General features: G+C 42.0%; 1 protein-coding gene across 2 annotated transcripts in view; it reads right to left on the bottom strand.

Moving 5' to 3' along the window:
- The window catches only part of ZNF516 (zinc finger protein 516), a 96717-nt gene extending 95080 nt beyond the window's left edge, over nt 1-1637 (bottom strand). Inside the window, exon 1 of one of the 2 annotated variants that reach the window (XM_079301870.1) lies at nt 1502-1637. The gene's annotated coding sequence lies outside the window, so the exon portion shown is untranslated. Of the gene's footprint in view, nt 1-1360; nt 1478-1501 lie in introns of those variants that run through there. The other variant, XM_079301871.1, reaches the window with a different exon arrangement.
- Between the last annotated feature and the right edge of the window lie 20414 nt (nt 1638-22051).

Here is a 22051-nt window from a genome sequence, read left to right as displayed (position 1 = left end):
ATCTTTTTCACTTTATAAATGCTGATTTGTTCTGCCTCAACTCCCACAGGCTTTTATTTGCATTTCAAATTCCACAGGTTACACCAGTCGCCTTTTCAGAAAATGTACACCAACAATAAGGCAGCAAATGGGGAGAATGGGGGGGGGGGAGGGGAACCCTGCATCTGGATTAAATAAAGAACAGAATTAATGTTTCGAAAATAGTCCGAGCAAAATTATATTCGCACGTCCAGTGCCCGAGCGCCTCCGTATCTATAGGGGTAATGTAAAGGATAAGCTGTGGGCACACACAATGCGCATTCCCCAGAAGATCCCTGTCTGCTGCTGGGAGCTTATTAACGCTCCTAATAAATGGTGCTGATTCCAAACCGACACTTTTCGGCTTAAAACACGGGGTTTGTCTCCAGCAGTTAATTGCAGAGGTTAGCTGGTTTGAGGGGAAAAACAACGGGCGGCTGTCATGCTCCACACGCCTCCCCACACGTACCGCCAGTTCCAGCACCCCACCTTCTTCCCTCATAGCAAAGTTTACCCATCCAAACTTTCCTCAACTTGCCCAAGTACTTAATTCGCATTAGGATCGCGACTCGGCGCTATGCTAATGATCACCGAAGATAGTAATGGGGGGAGGGAGGGAGGGACGAGGAGGAGGAAAGCTTTTATAGCACAAAATGTCTGGAACTGCATTATTTCTATTCTTCTTTTCTCTCCCTCCCTCTCTATCTCTCTCCCCTTCCTTCCCTCCTCTCGACCCCCCCTTTTTTTTTTCAGCATGTACATTAAACTCCCTGCCTCCCTCCCCCACCCCACCCGCATCAAACGGGCTATTTTTCCTCTTCTGGAAATAATCGCTACGGAGACATTGTCCTCCGAGTCCTCCTCGCTGTCTATACGTGAATAATTGTTTTCTCTGCCCGCCCACCCCCAACTTCCTTTGATAAACTGTGTACTTCTCTAACGGGGATCACGCAGCGCCCGGCTCGCCACGGAACGGCGAGCGGCTGGCGAACAAGGGGACACACACGGACACAGCCCCGCATCGGGCACTGCCCGCACTCGCTGGATCGGCACTGGCGGGGTGGGGGGAGAACGGGGGCAACAACCCACTCTAATAATCCAAGTGGCTACTCGCGGCTCGACGACCCATCACCCACCTTCCACAGCCGAAGCTCTTTACTTTAAAGTGCGGCAATTTGTTCTTTGTCTCTTAATGGATTAATATCGCAGTCCGCCCCCCCTCAACGCCCCTGACGGAGCGTACAAAGCCAAAAGGCTGCCGGAGCCCGCAGGGCTCCCCCACCCCCCGGCACCACCACTGCAGCAAACCCGACCTCCTCCTCGCGGAACAGCGCAAAGTTACCATTTTGGAGCCGCTCCGATGACCGGGGGACAGTCCCCGTACCCCGGGGGAGGCGCGAAGTTGACGGGTTCTTTTCCCCCCAGGGGCACAGCCCGAGGACCCCCCGCCCCCCGGGCCATTCCCCGCCCCGCCGCCCCTCACCTCCTGCGCGGCCGGCGGCGGCAGCGTTCGGGGAAGGGCGCGCCGAGCCGCTCTGAAGGTGAAACCACGCGCCGCATGCGAGCGGCGCCGCGCTGCACATGATCCGCCGAGCGGCTCCACTGGCGCGGGCGGGGGCGGCCCCGGCCCCGCCGGCCCCCGCCGCGCCCCGCGCCCGCGCACCGCCCCCGCCGCGCCCGCCGCGCCCCGCCCGCCCCGCCGCCGCCGCCGCGCGTCCCCCGGCGGCCGCGCCGCTGCGGCCGGTGCCGGGCCCGCAGCGCCCGCCGGGCACCATTGTCTGCGCGGGGCAAAGTTGGGGCGCGGGTGCCGCCGCCCCCGGGCGCTGCGGAAAGCGGGCGCCGCGCTGTGCGGGCGCGGAGGGGCTCTTCTGCCCACCGCCGCCGCGGTTCCCACCTACCTCCTCTGCTGAGAAAGGTGCGGGCTGGAGTTGCCCCAGATGCATTTCTATGAGAAACTTTATTTTTTTTTCTTTTTTTCTTTTTTTTTTTTTTTTTGCGAATTCCGCTGGTAAAATATTTATGGATCTATTGAAATGCGCAGAAACAACAACATTAAAGTCCTCAATCAAGATCAAAGAGGAATACTGTTCAACAGCCACGCTGGGGAAGTTGAAAGACCTCCGAACAAATCAATCTGCCATATGGCTTTAGAAAGAAAAAAAAATAAAAAACAAGCAACAAAAACCCCCCCCGCCCCCCCCCCCCCCCCCTTTCCTATGGCTGAAAAGTTCAATTCTTGTTTTCCTGCCTGTTTGCGAAGCTCGGTTTAATCACGCCAAATCTGTGTGTGCCACAGGCGAGAGGAGTGTGTTTAGTCTATGGCTGGGAAGCCTAATTTAACGCTCCGTACTAGACATCAAGGGTGTGGATAGAGCCTTTTTTTTTTTCTTTCTCTCTTTTTTTTTTTTTTTTCTTTCTTTTTTCTTTCTTTGTCTCGCAATGTGCGATGACGTACAATTGAGCACTTTTGACGGAGGGACGGTGTTATCTGGACGCCCCGGGCCGGCAGAAGCCCATCATCGCCCCGGCACCCCGGCTCTGAGCCCCCCGCCCCCGGCCGGCCCTTCCCTCCCTCCGTCCTGCACTTGGGATGCGAACTGCTCCCGCAATGAGGAGAAAACAAAATTGGGGCGGGGGGAGGCTTCAAATCCTGCCCTTTCCAGTGCTTATTACAAGAACACTCGGAATAAAGGGAAGGAGTGGGGGTGGGGGGCAGCGAGCGAGAGGGGAAAGTTGGTAATGAAGGATACACGAATCATAAAATGTAAGCTATGTGTGATTAATGATCTGCACTAATTTGTATAGCAGGCGTGTTAAAGGTCATTGACAATTGTTGCTGCTTTCAGCATGAATGCCTGAGTGGGATGTATTTGGGACAATCAAATTTAATTCTAATTTACAGAAAGAAAACCAAGTAGATGTGCATAGCAGCTGGTCAAAATATAGAGAGGACGCACTTTAAAAAAATGCACGTTGCCTATTCTTCAAAAGCAGCTTCTTTACATTAATGTGGTGTCTTTAAGTGCCTCAATAGTAAATAACGCATCTGGAATGTCTGGATTTTGTCCCTTATGCATCAGCATCTTTCCTGCACACTTTTTCAATTGCGGGCCAAGTTGGGTTCCCAGTTACTCCCAGCAGTGCAGCATTATGTGGAAATACTGAGTTCGCTGGTGGCCGATTTACCTGTGGGTGGACCAGAGTAGATGTCGCCGCTCTGAGCCTGAAGAATCTACACCAGGCACACGCCTATAACGCAAGAGTGTAGATTCCCTAATCGCAGTGTATACAGTACTTTAGCATTTCTTTACACAAAGAGTAAGAAATCCATTATAAATCAGCATTCCTGGGCACTATTTAGAACTACAGTATTAAGCTAACAATTTCCATATGGCGAAAATTGACAAGTCAGGGCAATGAAAGGTGCATGAGACTTCTCAACTCCTCTACCTAAAAATGTGATTTTTATGACCTACTCCTTTTCTCTCAGAGCCTGTACAGATTCTTTTCCTTAGACAGTAAAACATGAGAATACACAACACAGTGCTTGCTCTATTACTTGACAGAGTAATGCTTAAAATGCTTAATATTTTCCATATTTGGTTTCCATAGGGCCCAATTTTATACTCCTTGTTCTCATAAGAAAATAGGAGGCTACAGGAGTGAAAGGATTGGAGAACCCATCTGAAGCTTAGTGCACAAGGGGCATTCCACTTTAATGGAAAGGCAATTAAAAATTCAGAAGATGCAGAGACCTTAAAAACAATCAAGCGGTATATTAATTTCACGGAAAGTCACCAGCAGAGTTCCTCTGTCCATGTAATTTTAAATAGGAGATTTTCTCACATTTCTTTTGCTGAGCCCAGCACTTCTGGATTTTAAAAGCAAAACTGAAACAGTGTAAGAATTTATTGACTCAAAAGATATGAGGATGTATCTGCATAATATCATCGATGTCATTAGAAATTTCAAGTAGAGATGATGCTTTTAATTTTCAATTCATTAGTAATGTACCATTTCCATGGGTGACTAATTTGTTTGCAGACAGTTTACTCATTTTATCTTTGCCAGAAATCTTCCAGGAGATGTCCTCCAGTTTCAAATTCTTTAAATTACAGTATTTTGTATGAGAATGTCAGAGATATTAATGGCTCAATACATGTTTTACTATTTATAGACTTGCATGTATAATAATTCTGGCTAATGAAATACTTGGAGCAGGAAAGCATTTATTTACTTTTGCTATGGTCTAATAAATTATTTGTTCAGCGTTTGGGACCAGGCTTTCTCAAGTTAGGGAAAATGGCAGTTTGATGAAATTCTGTGCGATGACTTGTCTGCATAACTTAGCCTTAGGAGTGATTGGTGGAAGTTTAGATAAGAAAAGGTTCCCAAGAAACACTGTGGTAGAGTAGTGAGGAAAAAGGCCATCTCTGTTAAAGCAAGGCTGAAAGCACAGATAAATTCTTCAAGACAGGCAAACAAGTCAAGTTTGGATTGCATTTCGTATACATGTCTGCATATGTGTGCGTGTACATGTCACAAACACAAATACAGTCTGCGAAATGTAATCTAGGGGATCTGTGTGCTTGCTCAGAGTTACTCACGTTTCATGCCAATTAATAGTTTCAGTTACTACAAATCTATCTGAAATTCTGTTTAAATCTAAGACAGAGATTTTGCTCTCAAACTGTGCTTGGTCAGAAAAAAGGGCACACAAACTGATGACAAATAATCTTGTACTACTCTTTGCATTCTAAACCAGACTTTTTCTTGGAGATACAAAAAACATGTGCAGAAGTTACCAACTGGAAGGCACAGGCAGCTCTGATACCCATCTCTGTGTGCGGATCACCACACAGAAACGTTCCCAGTAATGCTTTTAAAAAAAGAATCTCTCATTTCTGACTCCAGTTAAAATGGGCCATTCTAACACTGATGGGCTTCCAGAGTTTCTGCGAGTGGCACAAATTTCTCTCTGAAAAATAATGGTTTCGCTTAATAGCAAGCTTATACACTTAGATTAAATACACTGACTTCTGATGTGCACCACACAACAATCTTTCTCTCCTCTCTATTTGTGCCTCATTAGCTGTGCAGTGTCAGGCTGCTTCCAGAGTTTGTACTGTGAAAACACATCCCCACCCATCAAAGTTTTGCACACCAACGTACTCTGGGTCTGCATGGATTGAGGTCAAGCTCTTGCACCCTGTTAATTTAGTCAGGCATAAATCTAGCAAATGGATTTGGAAATATTTTTCCATTTGAAGAGGTGCACATATTTCATGATTTGATGTGTCTATTAATGTGTAACAGCAATAAGCAACTTGGTCATATCTGTTGACAAATTGTATCAGGTGTCAGGATGTGGTCATAACCTCTTTACTTTCTACTCATGCAAGTTGTCCCCTTGCTATCAATGTAATTGCATCAATGATAAAGGATGACTGGTGTTTGTTTCCATCATCCCATTATGGCATGTAATGAACTTTTCCTTATGGCAGAAATAATCTGGAGACCTTTCTTGAAGAATCAACATTTTTAACACTAATGTCTTTCATATTTGCCCCTACCGCCAACACAGTTGCTAGGAAATAGCCTGATTTTGATTTTTTTTCGTGCTTTGATCCTCTCAGAACCACTTTTTTTTTAAAACTGCATTATCCAATATTGCTTTTACAATGACACTGAGGAAGAAAGCAGAAAAAGTTAATATTGCAAATAAGTACAGCCTCAGCGTACTTGGCTTTTTTAGGTTCATGCTAAATGTACCAACTTTTCCAGCCCTGGCAGTCAGATTTTCTCACTCATATGTAATTTTATAAACTACATCACGGCTTCACAGCAGGTAGGGAGCCCACAAACCTGTTCTTAATTTCAGCTAAACTGAAAGAATCTCAGCAGCAGCTGGTTTCAGAATAGTTGATACAGACTTCCACAGATGTGGCCCATAATAGGTTCAGAAATAAAAAATAACTAGGCCACAAAGTAGAAATAATTTCAAGGAAGACCAACTCAATAAGGATGCGACTTTTAAGATTTTTTTTTTTTTTCTTTGAGACAGAGATCATTGGGAGGGCCTATTTCTGTGGCTTGCATTTTTCCATCCTGTCTACCAACAGTGGTACTGCAATACACTGATTTTCTGGCAGGCTGGACCTGGCTGTTAGCAGGCTGTGCCCTCCCAAAGCAGAAAAACGGGATATTTCTGAGTTTGTGTCGCTCCTCTCCCCTCCCCCTCGCCCTTCTTATGTTCCTCCAAGCATAACTGATAGTACTGGAGTGCTTGTGTGCTTTTCTAACTGGACCAGACAAAGACGTACAATAGCTAAAAATGACCTGTGATGTTACAGCGAATGTGCCGCTTGGTAAAACTGGGGAAATTGGTTGGCAGCTCTAAACAATGTGTTATCTGGGGCTGTTACACAAACTTTAAATAAAGGACTACAGAAAAACAATAGCTTCACAAATGTTCATTTCTGGAGTTTAGCAGGGAGATGAATTTAAATGATTTGTGGAACGGCATGGCAAATACATCATTGTACTATCTTCTGCTGAGTAAAAAAATACCTCAAAAGTAAAAGTGGAACAAAACAGTCACTTGTCCTCGCTAACAAAATTCCCCGTGACATTCTGTGCAGTGGTCTAAAGTGGTTGAATAATCTTAGTTTATATGGTCTTTCAGCTCAGGCATGCGAGGAAAAAGGAACTTCAAAAAGAGAATATTTTACCTGACGTGTACTATTTTAAGGCTTCAGTAATTAGAGAACTGCAAAGGTCAAAATAGCCATCAATATCACAAGCAACAGAGTAGAAGTAACATGTTTGAGAGGAAGTTAGTTGGTTGGCTGTAACATAATATGCCGTAAGCACTCGGATGTGGATCTGCAATGACGAGCAGCAGAAGAAGCAGGAAAAGTTAACCAGCATCAGATATTTACTTGGCTGAAAGCACACAGGAACTTGCAGATGAGAAATAGAGATGCCTTAGAGTCTAAATCCCAGAGTTTATTGCCTCACTGCAGAGATGCTGCAACTTACACCGAAGTCCATCCACACAGATCCATTCACAGGCTGGAGTAAAAGTTTGCCAGAGCCTTCTAACCTTTCAGTGAGCCAGACAAAAACTCAGCATTCAGAAGCTCCCAAACCTTTTTTCTACCTTCTGGATCTCATTCAGAAATGTGTGTCATTAGCCTAGTTTTAGCATACTACTGCCCACATCCTAAAGTAAAATCAGGAAATACTAGATTGGGGTGGGTAGCTAAGATGTTGCTGTGTGTCTGCTACTCCTGAAACTGTGTGTGCCAGCCTGTATTTCTGAACTGGAATAAATTAAAAAAGAGTAAAAGTACAATGATTACATCTGAAGATGCAGTAGTTTGAAACATCGTAAGTCATAATAAATATACAGAATTTGGGGGAAAATTATTTTGAGAACAGGAACCCTTCCAAAAACTTCCCACTATTTCTTTCATTGCTGATAGACCATTTTTCTTCTGTGCAAAGTTTTATGCCAAATTGGCTACTTTTCTAATTTCCTCATAAATCACACAAAATTCATAATTCCTTTTTTCCCATTTGGATCCACAAATCAACCAACTGAATTTGTTCTAGTGAGAGAAAGAGGCTGAAACAAACACTCAGGATAATTAGCATAGAATTATTAGCATAAAATTATCCTTGTTTTAACAACAAGTTGCAGGCGGCTTCTCATTTGTTGCTTTCATAGGATTTGAAAATCAGAAGTGAGTTAGGGAAGTTGGTCTATTACAGATCTACAGAGTTTGTGAAGCATTTTCCTTTTTTCCCCCATTAAACTCCAAAGCTAATAAACCTGGAGCACTCAGTAACAAGCAAGGCACTCATGTCAACAAAGACCTTTCTTAGAGACAGCAAGGTTTTGAGAAACTTCTGTGGCGAGGATTTGAAGATATTTTAGTCATATGCAGTGCACTTTTGCTTCTCTGTTTCCTACAGTATAATCCCCTTTGCATTTCCCCCCTCTGTGTTTTAAAACGAGCACAGAAAAGGCTGAGTGTTAAACTACACTATTCAATTGTCTGATAAGTACACAAATTCTGTTCAAATCAGAAAAAACTTTCAAGTAGACAGAAAGGGGTATTTGGATTTCTGTTTGGATTTCTGTTTTATCCTGGAAACCCTGCTGAACGCCAGTGTGATGTGGAATATAGCCATATCAGACCAACAAAAGGCTCCTAATGTAGTGAAGACCTCCTCCCCCCTCCTCTCCAAGGAAGCCGGCTGGCAGAGCTTTTGCTATCGGAATTGTTTGCAGAATAACCAAACTAAAGCAGCTCCCTATGTGGGTACCTCATTCAGGAGTAAGCAGCACTCTTATTCTAAAACACTTATGTAGCTTCCTGAAGAGAACAGGCTATTTGGAAGATACTTCTTTGTTTTGAATGTTCTTGTGGAGCAATACCTTATCTGTTTGGGTTTTTTTCCCCTTCTATTTACATTTTCATTTGCTTCTCTGACAAAAGCAGAGATGTACTCACTCAATAAAGCAGTTATCACATACGCCAGCAACTCTTAGATTCCTTCTGCTGTTCAAAAGGTTCCTAAGAACTGTTTTTATTGCAAAGAATCCCATTAATATCAGTGGTGCAAACATACTGTTTGCTCCTAGGGGCTTTATATAATAAAAGGGTTATGCTTTTTAGAGTCAAATGCAGTGGGTCTGAATTTCACATCACTAGCATGACAATGTTCTTGCAATGCAAGATATGCCACTAGTCATACTTTTATTGCTATGAAGTATGTTGCTGTGTAATACTCCACATATTTTTCCCTAAGACATAGGAACATTTCATGCCAAATCCCTCTATCATCTAAGGAGTCCAGGATCTGATTTATTTTGATGGAAGTTGGGGTAATAAAAATAATATATTGCAAAATAACTGTGGTAACACCACTGCCAAAAATGCTCGCAGAATGATGCTGTTATTATTGTCCAAGCCAATGTTTTGTCTCTCCAGAGAATGCAAGGATGCATGTCAGTGTGTACTGTCAGCTCCATTTGGTGTCACTAAGGCTAAAGTGTGTGTTGGTTTGTTTGTTTATTTGTGTTACAGAATTGTTAACTTGTGCTAGAGAGCTGGATTCACCATTTGGTGCTAAACTCCCTGAAAGCTCCACCAGGTAGAAAACAGGCACAACACAAGCATCTACACCTGTAGTCCACAGGAGAGACACCATGAGGCACAAGTGGGAAGAAGGGGTCAGTGGGCAGTGGGGGAAGGCCAGGAGCCCTCTGGAAGTGCTCTCCTGCCTTGTAACCCCCATGAATGTTGTGGTGGTTCCAGTGCCAAGTCTGTGAGAGGCCAGCAACTGGAAGCTGGTGTGAACAGTTGAACATGAACTGCTGCCCTAAGCAGCAGGAATTAAAGAGGGTTGGGGTTGGGGTCACAGCCAGGAGCACTGCTGGAACAAAGCCAGTAGTTTGGGCTACCCACTGCCTGGCTCTACATCTGCTCCTGGTGTTCCCACCTTTGCTTTTTTGGAGAAAGCTACTTGGCAGAGCATTAACAGTACCTCTGCACACTCCTTACTTCATTCACAAGTGCTTCTGCAAGGAATATATAACTACATTAATTTTATGTTCAGGAGTTTTCTACTAAGTTCATACCATTCTGCTGTAGGGCAGGCATAGTATCCATAATGTGGTTATTAAAAAAGTGCTGGTGAATGGGATATTTGCATGAATGACCTCATTTTTCACTTGCTCACTAGAACATTTTTAAAAGGAAGTATTTGCTTGGTTGGTAGCCAAGTGTTTTCTCCTTGACTACGAAATGTGTTTAGTCCATATTAAGGGTAAAATTCTCTCCAAAGTTCACTGGTAATTTCCAGACCCTGCAAGATTTGCACGCAAGAGACTGACAGGAACATTCTTATTTAATCATTTCCCACCATATTTCAAAAAAATGTGGTTTTCCAGATGCTCCTGTCTTCCAAATGCAAAGTGGAAAATGTCCAAAAAAGGCATTACTTCATCCAATGTCATTTATTTAGCACACATACAATCCTTCTGTCCTTCTTCTGCTTTATCAAAAGCAAGGGGATGTGTGACTAGTTTGTATAACTTAAATTTCTTATCTGGATTTGCCTAAGTGCATTCAGCAGCTTCCTCAGATGTACAGCTAATGGGAAATTCCATGGGTTTTACACTTAAACGTAATCAGAGTTATGATTGGAAGAATGTAACCATCAAAGCTATTGTGGAGTCCTTCATTCCCTGACATTAGGGCCCATAAACCCATGAATAAGTTACATTCATCCACATTCTAATGCCTTTTCTTCATCACTAATGCAAAACGGGTTTAGAACTCCAGCTATTAATCCAAGTTGAATTTCACTCAAGCCGCTCACAAGTGGATACTTCGTCCTTACCAAGGGTTTGCAGGACTCGTCCTCTCTCCACCCCAGGAGAGAGCAGCACAGGTAAGTGAGGAGAGGGGAAGGACTGCACCCCTGAGCAGAGCTGATGGTGCTGATCCCAATCCCAGGCTATTGCTGGCTGCCTGTGGCTGCATCTGCACCTCCCTGTCAGCAGGTGTGTGCCATGGTCCCGTCTCCCTGGGTGTCACTGCAGCAGGGGATGCAGGAGTAACACATCTGTGCCCTGCTCCCACAGCACCACACTGGTCTGACCCCCACTGCAGCTGTATATGGGTTTGGGGAGGACACTCCACTCCCTGCATAAGCCAGTTTTTCTCCTCACTGAGCCTCATTTTCTTGTATCTGGAAATTGGGTCAGTACTTTCGGAGAGCTGCGCTCTGTACTGCTGTAATGAAATACCTTGAGACCTTTGCTGACCCTGGCAGAGCAAACCGTGGCACAAGTCATGCTTGGTACCTGTGCTTGGAATTGTGTTTTGGCATTTGTACCTCACACAGTGAGGGTTACATCCATTCAGTAATCTCTGCCCAAAGCAGTTTTGCACATTTGAGTTGGCTGGGTAACCAGTCAGTCGCCCAGCTAAAAGAGAACAAATGTATTTTGAATAGAACAGAGACTCTGTCCCAAACATGCACTAGAGGAAAAAAAAACAAGACAAGGTCTGCTGCACATCCAGTGCAGGTTTTCTTGCAGTGCTCCAAGATGGTAGATCAGGATAAGAAGAAGAAGAAGGAAGAGCCCACTCAGAAAAAGACCTCCAAGATAAAAATCTCTCTGTCAACACAAGTTGAATATTAATGAAAAGATTCAATGGACCAATTGAATTATATTTAGAGGATTTTTCAGTGAAAAGTTAAATGTTTGTGTTCAGATTTGGGAAGTGAATAAGTAAAAATATCATTATCAATAAAATAATAATCAAAAATAAAAAAAAATCCTGATTCCAGATCTGGTTTATAAAATTTAATTGGTTTTTTTTTAAAGTGTACCATCCAGACACACGCAAAGTTTTAATGCAATTTGATACAGGTGAGATATTAAACCCTGAAGACAAAGTTAACAATGGAAACAGTGACAGACAGTTAACAGTAGTAAAGGGTAGTAGCTGCCATTGTACTCACACACGCTTTTCACAGCATAGTGGGACAGCTGATAAACCCTGAACCTGCCTTGCTGCCTTTAGTTTGCTGGTAGTTTGTTTCCAGGAACAACCTTGTGTTTACTGATTAATTCTGTGACTCATTTCATGGGAATTAGAACAACTAGAAAATTTTTAATATCAAGAGCATTTTGCCTCATTTCTTCATTGTCTTTGTAATTTAAATATCCTGTTGTGTAAGCCTAAAGGCAGGAAGTGAGCTATAGAAACCCTTACAATAACAGTATTAGGTTGCAGATAAGCCCATGTGCTCAGTGGTGTTGGGTAATTTTTTTTTTTCCCCAAGGTAATACAAGTTCTGCCAATACTGGAAGAAATGCTAGAATGTTTAAACACATTTAAATTTTTCAAAATGAGCTTCATCTATTGCACACACACACACACAAAAAATACTCTCCCGATAACAAGAAATTACTTTGGCCCATTATGCCAGGCTTTAATTATTTATCTTCAGTCTGCATTTGTATTTCTGCTGTGAAACCCAAACCTTTTCAGCAGGCAGAGGGATGGTGATGGGGTAGGTGCCTACCTGTCCTCCCTTCCATTCTTCTCCCTCCAACTCAGCACAGTTTTAATGCAAATCAAACCCTTGGTGCGTACATAGCCAGCACAGATATCCTTACACTTCATGCACCTGGCAGTCAGCTTTCCTGCCGAGGCTGCTGCAGAGCTGGATTGTTTCCTCTGGTGGTGATTAAACTTGGGTCTCTGCAATAAAAGACAACAAGAATTTCATACAGATGATAAACACGAGCCTTCATTTCTAATATATACCTGGGTTTATAGGCCTAAGGGAGAAAATTCGGTTAATGGTAAAATTTAGAATTTCACAAATGAATCAAACCATTTTTGCAAGCCAGACACACAATGAGCGTTTCAAGCTGTGTAACCCACCAGTGCTGCATTTAACAAAAGTAGGACATGATTTCTGCATCTATTCTCCTTTAATAAGATTATGATCCTGACTGTCCTGTTCTGACTGCAGTTGGAGGTAGCGTTGTTGCTGAGTGGCTCATGAGCAGCAGGCTTGTGTGCTTGCATAACCGATCCCGAATTTCACATGGTGACTATCTATAGGTGCTGATCTTGAACATGACAAAACATTTGATCTCTCTGTGTATATTTGCACAAGCACATTTGCACCCCCGTGCAAATACAGACATACACACATTCATAGCAAACACACGGCATTATGTGTAATGAGATTATTACATGTTTGTGTAGGTGCACTGTGAAAAGGAAAAATTGCCTGATGCTGTATCTTTATAAGGCTGTCTTCACAGACAGCTAAATTTTATCAGTTTTCTGCTGTCATTTTGTGAAGCATCCAATTTAGGCCCAAATGCTAATGACAATTTCAGCCAAAAGTGTTTAGCTGTTTCTGAAACAGAAAGCAGGTTGTTTTGCTTATCAATAAACAGTCTGGATTTTCTCTGGGAATTGTTCTAGCACCTTCACAATTTGAAGCCAGAGTCTGAAAAATCTGAAGTCTCCCTATGCTAAGGCTTTGCCTTTTGCTATTCTCGTTACACGTTTGGCTGTGTTATAAGTCTGTGAAAAATCACAGTTTGCACATGCTCCATCACTACCTCTTCAATTGGAGTTGCTAAATTCTAAGATTCTGCTGTAACTGAGGATGCTCAGGTTTCTCACAGCTGGTAGCGCCGACTGAACCACATATGCCACGTCCTCAGTTATAGACTACAGTGTCCCACTATTTCATGCTCAAATATATTATTCTAGGGTAGATTACATCGGCAGAGCCAAAATTTCACTATACTACAAATTCAGAGCAGTAACGTTGGGATGAATTCCAAGGGCAGCTGCCAAGAGGGAGATAAATTAATTTATGTTCATGAAGCATTCAAATACTGAAGAACTGGTCACCACAGAAAAGCTCACGAGGAATTTAATTATTTCTTTTTGAGAGAAGCATTTGAATAAAGCTATTATGTGGCTGTGCAATTAAAGATGATACCATAAAGCACACATATAAGTGAACAGACTGAGTATTGGAATCCTGACTGTTGAAACTTTATACATTAGTTTGTCTACATGACTTAAGAAAACTGTAAAAAGCCTAGTTCCTTTAATTTACACATTCACACATCCACATGTCTATAATTAACTTGCCTCCAGTTCGAAATAATAAAATAATGGTGGACAAGGGGTTAATAGTTAATTGCATTTAACAATATGAAAAAGGCAGGAATAGCTTATCTGAAGTTATTTGAAACAATGATTTACTAGACATCGTGGACAACCCACAGTGTAGAGCTTTCAGCTATCCTCCCTGGGATATTAAAATCTGTGATATCAGTGAAGTACAGAGTAAGGGGCTTTCAGGAGTTTCCATTCATGTCTCAGCAGGCTTTTAACAGAACAACCAGGGGGAACTGTCTAAAATAAACTTCTCTTTGTCTTCACCTCTTCCAGCTTCAGTATGCAAGGAACTCAGTTTTCAGCTATGGAAATGAACCATTTCATTTTTATGAGATCTAATTTCAGTAGTCTACTTTGAATAATAAACGACAATTAACTTTCAGAGCACAGGGGAAGATGTATAATTTTTTAAGGCACATCCTGTTTCAAGGACTTCAGGACCAAAACTACCTAAGAGCAAGAAATTGTAGAAATAAATGTGAGAGAACAAAGTTGTTCCCAGTACAGTGAGGCTGTCAGTCTTTCTGTACTCCTGCTCTTGTAATTGTATGCATTGGGCCTGATTCCCTAACTTCATTTGAGACCCCTTGGGGGAAAACTGAAGTAACATACTGTGGGATTGTGTTCTTCTCCCAACATTTGTTTTTTGGAGGGCCAGTCTAGTGTGGTGCTTAAAAGCTTCACATGAACTGCAGAGAGCCTATGTGATTTCTTTTAGTTTCATGAAAGGGTGAGTACGGTAGAGTTTGTGCAGCATTATTTCCTGAGAGCCTGTTTAAGCAGGTTTTAGTGTTAACTGCAACTTCTTAACAAGCTTAAGTACAGCATCACATTTGATTTGGTTTTGCAAATGTCTGGAACTTTTCATGTGGAATTAGCAAATCTCAGTCTTCAAGCCTAATGAACTCAGATAAAACTCAGCAGGATATCCTGTTGGAAACTAATTTTTTTGTACAAAGACAGCTCTTTGGTCCTCTTTTCTTGCCTTGCGTTTGTTGACTTGTCTCAGAAGCTTGTAAGCTATCAGTTCTCTTATTGATCTACTCTGGAGTCACTTGAAAACATAATTTTGAAAGCAGCATTTCAGCACCTCTCCTTGTTTGATCTCGTTGCTGTGGCACAGTTTTCCAAGCACTAGGCTGAAAATCAATGTTGGGGGCTATTTTATGCTTAATAACACATATTTTTAAAAATCTTTACATCTGTCTAATTTTATTTTAAATGCTTCTCTATATGTTAAATTTTCTGCTTTATTAAAATCGGTCCAAGGATTCACATGCCTTCATTTTAATTTAGCTACAAATTGATTCTTAAAGTATCACATCTAATAGCCTTTGGGGTTTGATGCACAAACTATTCTGACGTCTATTCATAGACCTTTATAATGGGACCCACTCCAGTTTATCCCTTGAACTGTCAGGCTCTTTGGGAAATAATAGCTCCTGACAGTTCTAGAGTTAAAATATAGGATTAATGATCAGCTTTTAATGTGCAAATGGGGTATTCAGCTTTCCTCTTACCCATCCTATTTAATGCAAATTCACTGTTGAAACAGGTAGCATGAATTTCTTCTCTCACTAAACATAGATTAATCTATCAGGGTAAGTCCCTGAATCAAAATAGAAATTTAGATGTACACAGCAAAGTAAATACAGGGCACTGCATTTGTGTTGATTTATAAGCAAGTATTTTTCTTCTGCCAAGTCCATCATTTATTTTTAAGGTTTCAAAACCTCACTTTCACACAAAAATAAAAATAGTTGTGCATTGCAGCAACCAATTTAACCAGCAGGAAGGATTCTGCCTCTCTCTATTAAGTACAGCTGTAGAAAGCCCCATGGACTTTGATTTAATTGTTTCCAATAGTCCAAAACAATCAGCAACCTGCACCTAGTAAAAAGTAAAAAAGAAAAAAGACAGAGATTTCTACAGTGAAGCATGGAGGAGATCAGATGTTTTCATTATGAAATTAATGACATGTTCGTGATTCTTGGCCTTAGGAACTGTATGGTAATTGTCAATTGGGGCATCCTATTAAAAAGCTGCCTATCTGTACAAAATTAGACTATTTGTTTAGAAAATGTTATATACTCATAATTGGAAAATGCCTTTAAAATATAATAAAAATAAGAAGCATTTGTCCATTATGTTCTGCAGTGATAGGCAGCACTGTGTCCAAGGAGCAGAGCACAGGAGGAGATGTTGGGTTAAGGTGACACCTAAAGAACCTTATACCTGGGAGTATTTGGGGGGGGAAAGGGTTTTTAGAGTAACTTAAGTGAAAGTCAGAACATGCAAAGATAAAATAAACACTGAGTCATTCCAAAAAATCTTTCATATTTAAGGCAGTTACATACCTGCCCATACATCTCTGATAACCACTACTTTTCCCAAGCGCGTGAAACAGAAAGGTGTCCCTCAAGACATAAGACTTAATCCTTGCAGTGCTTGAATGCCTTAAGCTGCCAATAAAGCAGAGTGAAGTCTGTTGTCTGCAATTATTCCTTTGAAAGGAGTCACATCAGAGCAGCACACATATGTAAGTGTCTTGAGAAGCAAAGGAAGAGGGAGAAGAGCAAGAAGAGTGTGCAGCACATTGCTTGCATGCAACTTTTCTGCCTTCTGTTATTCTTGTTGTTACCTTTGCATACATGCTTTAACACACAAACAGGGAAGAATACCATTAATGTTTTTTTGGAAATCTGGTTTCAACAGCATCTAAATGGCCTCCAGGGATTTCTTTTGTTGTTTTGATAACAGTGTCAATTTACATGGATACTCTCCCCCCCGTGCCCCCACCCCATATTTCTAAGAATGCAAAGCAATCTATCACTAATGACTCATGAGAAACTTAAGCTAAATTTAAATTAACCTCACAGACACTGTTTATAACATTCTTAGCTACTCTGTTCGTAATCTTTCGCTGCCTTCTACCTTGTATTCACAGCTGTGCAAAGCAAGTCAAAACAGCAGTCAGGCAGCAGTGTTCCACAGACAGGCTGCATTCACATTGCTTTGGTGTAAGTTAGGGACAATTCAGCAGAAAATAACTGGTTGTAGACATTCAGGTAAGTATATAGGCATAATAACCACAGCAGGCTGTGGTCACCATATGTACTAAAGGTGTTACCTGGTACTCAATGAGCTGGAGGATGCTTTAACTACCTTATGCAATTTCTGACCCTCTCCACCAACTTCTGCCTCCCGTGTCCATCCTGCACTATTTTCCTCATTCTGTAGGAGGCTGGATCTTGAACCTCATTCCCTGGAAACAAAAAACTCCCAGAAAAGATAAAATAGGCAAACAAATAGAAAATTTAAAAATAAATTATAAGTTTCCCAGGGTTTCAGCTGTCTCACCCATTTCACTGTAAGGCAGGACAAACCACTAAGAGCCAAGGCCAAGATGAAGCAGTGGCAGGTGACAGGGAAGAGTAGTTTTCCTGAAAAGTTATTCGTCCAATTACACCAGGACAAACCAGAGTTTTCTAATTCCTAACCAGGAATCTCCTTTCCATAAGATGTTACAGCCAAACTCCAACTTTTTCATGCCTTGATGCATCTCTGTTTCCCAGTCTTCCCTGGACAGAGAGGGAGTGATGTTTTCCCAACACAAGGTACTGTGTGTGCTGCAGTAGGTGCACAGGGAGACAGTTTGTACTTGGGCTTAAAGCCCTAATTTTCAATATCTTGGTGTTTTTGGTTTACAGTAGTTCCAAAATGCCTTCAAGCTTGCAAAATGGTTGTCATGCCTTGTCGAAGTTAAACCCACAGGTTCTAAATTATATGGCTGTTTTCTGTATTTTGAGAGAATTTTCTCTGGAGACATGTTTTTATATAGAGAGATGGGAGGTTTTTTTAGAATTTCTGCAAAACCCTTTCAGAATTCTTAAATGAAAGAACTTAAATGAAAAAAAAAAAAAATTAGTCATTGCATTTAACAAGTTTCACTGATAAAATCGATTTGTCACTCATGGTTGATTTGATTTCACAGTCATACCCAGAAAACCTTAATATTTCTTTTTTGATTCACTCGTTGGGCACTCAAAATTAGAGATCAGAAAAAGTGCAGCACACAAGAAGACAAAAAAGTTTTTACTAATCCAGCAAGCACAGATTAACTGAGCTTAGAATTCAGCTAATGAAGGGGAAAAACACTAAAAACCAAGAGCTGCAGTGTATATCAGAGGGCCAGTTTGGGCGGCAATGGAGAAAAGAGGGCTCCAAGGAGTGAGGAAGTGCTGATGGCTCTGCAGTTTTAATAATTTGAAGTATCCCAGAAAACAGATTCAGCAAAGCTAAGAATCACAGCTGTCTCCCAGGCACCCCCAGAATTCATCAGGGCACAAAACTCAAAAAACCCCACCTATTAATCAGAAGACACTTAATATTTCTTTGTTCTCAACACAATCGTTGTGGCTCATGTTTGGAAAACAGAAGGGATGGGCCCTTGATAGTGGGGCACCCATCTGCTGGCACAGACAGCAGCAGGGACTGATGTGAGCACTGAATCCCAGACTGTCCTCCTGTTTTCCCCCAAGCAGCAGATAAGAAAAGAACCCTTCCACACGCACACCTTATTCAATGAAGCTTTTCTTTTTAACCCCAGCTATTAGCCTAAAATTCAGAACACTTAGAAAACTGTAATCCAAATTTCTGCTGTTAAGGGGATGACCCCCACCTCATCCTTGTGCAACTCACCACTGCCCTGATTTCACGTGGCTAAGAGGGCATAATTGAAGGGGATGGACTCTCCTAGCTCACAAAACGTCCTGCAGCCATTCAATTGCCCCTCTTTTGTTTTGGCTTGTTTTGTTTGTATTTTCTAACCTTGCATAACTTTAAAATGGCCACGCATAATTTTTTGGACAGTTTCCATTTGGGGCAGAAACTCTTCTTGACAGGTTCAGCAAAAGCTGCAATTTAATGGATGCATTTCAAATTCTCTAAAAGCAGGGTTTGAAGTGCTCAGACACGAGTTTCAGCATTTCTGGAATCACGACACAGCAGAGGAGGTGCAAGCATGTGTTATTTATGTTTGTCTGCAGCTTTACTGCTGTTTGGACATAAATAGGGGTCAGATTCAATCCCAGTCAGTTCTATCTTTTGATGATACAAACCCCCAAAGGGGGCCTCTAAGGTGGGAAATCTGTTGGTAGAAAAATTTTCCACAACAACCCATAACCCATGCCAGCCATAACCATCACCCCAGGGAGCTGCTGGGCATGGCAGCAGCCCCCAAGGTGGGCTGTGCTGGACAGGGCAGTGACAGCACCAGGATGTGCTGACCCAGCACAGCCCCCACAGTCCCTGCTCACAGTCACAAACCAAAGCAAAGCCTGCACTCAGGCCAGGGCAAAGTCTGAAGGGGGAGGAGGACCCAGTGGGAGCTGTACATCCTTAGGGAGAGAATCCCACTGTGGCTCAGGGGACTGGGTAAGGCAGGAGGGGACGCTGGGTGCTGGGTGCTGCCCACTCCCACTGCCCTGCTGGGCTCACAGGTAATAAAAGTCTGTTTGTTGCTTTAGGTGACAGCCAAAATAGAACACGAGGACAAGCATATATATAAATTATGGTAAACAGGGAAAAACAGGGGAAAACAAACCTCATAAAATCAGATGGGAGAGTTCACAGGGCAACTGGGTGTTTATGTTGTCCCAGGAAAGTGCAGTCCTGTGGAGCTGAAGGGAATCGATTGGCTTGTATTCCCATTTTTTTTCCTAAAACTTCATGGTGTAACACTAGCAATCTACGGGGATGCTGGGAAAAAATAAACAAACAAACAACCCCTCTGAGGCTTCTCCTTACACCCATGCCCTCTCTTGTTATTTTCTAAATCAGAGAATGGGGCAAAGGGGCAAAAGAGCAATCCTTGTATTTGCCAGCCAGTAAATCTAACTTCAATCCCTAGTGAAACAATGGGACAGCCAGTTAAGGGGGAGGAAAGGGGGACAGAAAATAATGGGGTCATGAGCAATTAAAAGGTTTGGCCAAATCTGACCTTTGTTTTGATGTAATTTTGAATCAGCAGAGTTATGTCTGGGTTAAATTTAGCTGCCTGGTTTTCTGAATTTTCTTAAAAAGAGATAATGCCAGAGAAACTCAGTTCATCTGGTGGAATCAAAAGATGTAGTGGGAAAAATATGTTTTCTTTTTGCTTGCAACAGCTGTTAAACTTCAGCATACAAAATCATATAGGAGGAAAAAAACCTTTCCTTAAAATTCCAGTATCACCCTCAGTTCATCTAAACTGTGAAAAAGCTCATAATATAATTCCAGTCCCTCCCCTCAAAAGCTTGCAACCTCCTCATCCACAAGCAAGGGAAAACTAGCTTTGGCATTCTTGATATTGCCAAGACTAAATGAGGTTGTTTAGATTTCCTCTTCCCTCTGTTCCCTCCCTCTTATAAATCAACACATTTTCCAGATTAATTTATACTCTGTGTATCTGTGTGTGCATGTGTATTTATAAAAGAAAGGGTCACAAGTTCCATGCTTTTAAAGGAAGGAAGCCTTTTTACATTATGCTTTAAAATTAGCCAGGACTAAACATTGCAATGCAGAATTGCTCCTCTTCCTATTACACAGCCCCTGGCAAGATATCCAGGGAGCTGTTTCATGACAGTTTAAATTGGTCAGGCTGAGGGTCCTCCCTTTTCCCTGGACCATGCCACATGTTGCTGATGCACAGAAGTGCAGTAGCGGTGCTGCTTGTCTGACCCCTTATTGAGCCAATTTAAACAAATAGCCTTTTTCTTTTTCTTTTCTTTTCTTTTTTTTTTTTTTTTTTTTTTAATTTTTTTCCTGTGTTTTCAGTTGATTTCAGACTTTAAATTGAGTCACAGAGAGGTCAGGGGAGCACCAGGGCCAGCAAAAGGGCAAGGTCTGGAAGTACGTCACCAAGGCCAAGGTGAGGATGGTGCAGTGGCACTGACAGAGACGGGGTCGTGGCTCCCCATCAGCAGGCAGCATTTCTTATACCAGCTAGCTTCACTTTTCCCACTCCCATTTTATTTTTAAAAATTTCACCTGGATCAAGAAATTAATCCAGCTAAAGATTGTCCAAAATGGGCTGTTTTCCAGCCAGCTCTCTTCCCAGCCCAGCTCACTGGGTACCTGTGCTACTGTAGGAGAGACTTTTGAAGAGTGGGCAACTGAGGAGACAGATGTGCTGCCCTGAAAAATACATTGCATGGAAACTGGGGCTGTTTTGTGAGGAAACAGTGTCACTGCTCCAGAATCTTCTGCTGAGAATTGCCTGCATTGCAAAAACAAGTCAGTTTTAAAATCCTGGTCTGTTTGTTTCAGACGTGTCCGCTAATGAACTTGTAACCAAAGCGCTGGGCTTCAGCTTGCTCCTCTCTGCCACCATTCACTGCTGTGTGTTCTCAGCAGACACTAATTATCAGCCCTAAAGCCAACAAGAATGATGTCATTTTTAATTCATCAAATACCAGGTGTCCCAGGGGGATCCTTCCCCAGAAATGTAGCAGTTCTGAAACCAGTTTGGGATTTTGGCTTTGGTGGAAGTGTGGTAACTTCGGGACTAAAAGCTTTTGAAAATCTGAGGAGTCATCACAGAATAATGACTTTTTTTGGCTGTCTCTGCAATAATAGGCTTCCACCATGAATAACAGCTGACATTTCAGACTCTGAGTGACCCCTGGGTGTTTTTTAGGGTTTGTTTTTTTTTCCCTAACTGATAAATTTGACTAGTTATGAGATAAAACAAGGTAAAGTATGCGGAGGGCATCAAGTTACCTCTATGCTCAAAGCTGTCATTTTAACCAGATTATTTTGCATACAGACTGCTTTTGTGTGAGGATGCCTGTTGCACAATGTTGTTTTTAAATGAGAGAGCAAAATAGATGAGCTCTCAATTTGATGCAGAGAGCACATGCTATTTCTTGCATAGTCTTACTGGATTTATTCTGAGAAGTTACTGATGCTTCCTGCAAAGATTGTTTAATATTTTTGGTGGAAATAATCAAGCTTTTATAATAATACTAATGAAAAAATCATGACTTTCCATATCCCACCAAAGCCTGATTACACTCATTGAAATACATATGTCAATATTTATTAGCTAATACTAAAATTACTGCCATCTCATTTTTTGCAGTTAGTCAGAAAATCATTATGTATCCTTTTTCAAAAATCATTGACTTTTCCTTAGCACAGAAAACTCTATTATCAGTCTTTATAAAATATTTATGGCTTTCCTTGGCAATCTTATAATATCCCTAGGAGAACAATCAGCATTCCTTTTGCTGAAAATAAGACAA

Source organism: Erithacus rubecula (genome assembly GCF_903797595.1).
Source record: "Erithacus rubecula genome assembly, chromosome: 3".
Taxonomy (NCBI): domain Eukaryota; kingdom Metazoa; phylum Chordata; class Aves; order Passeriformes; family Muscicapidae; genus Erithacus; species Erithacus rubecula.
Note: the sequence above shows the minus strand (reverse complement) of the source record. Positions and strands in the feature narration are given on the sequence as shown.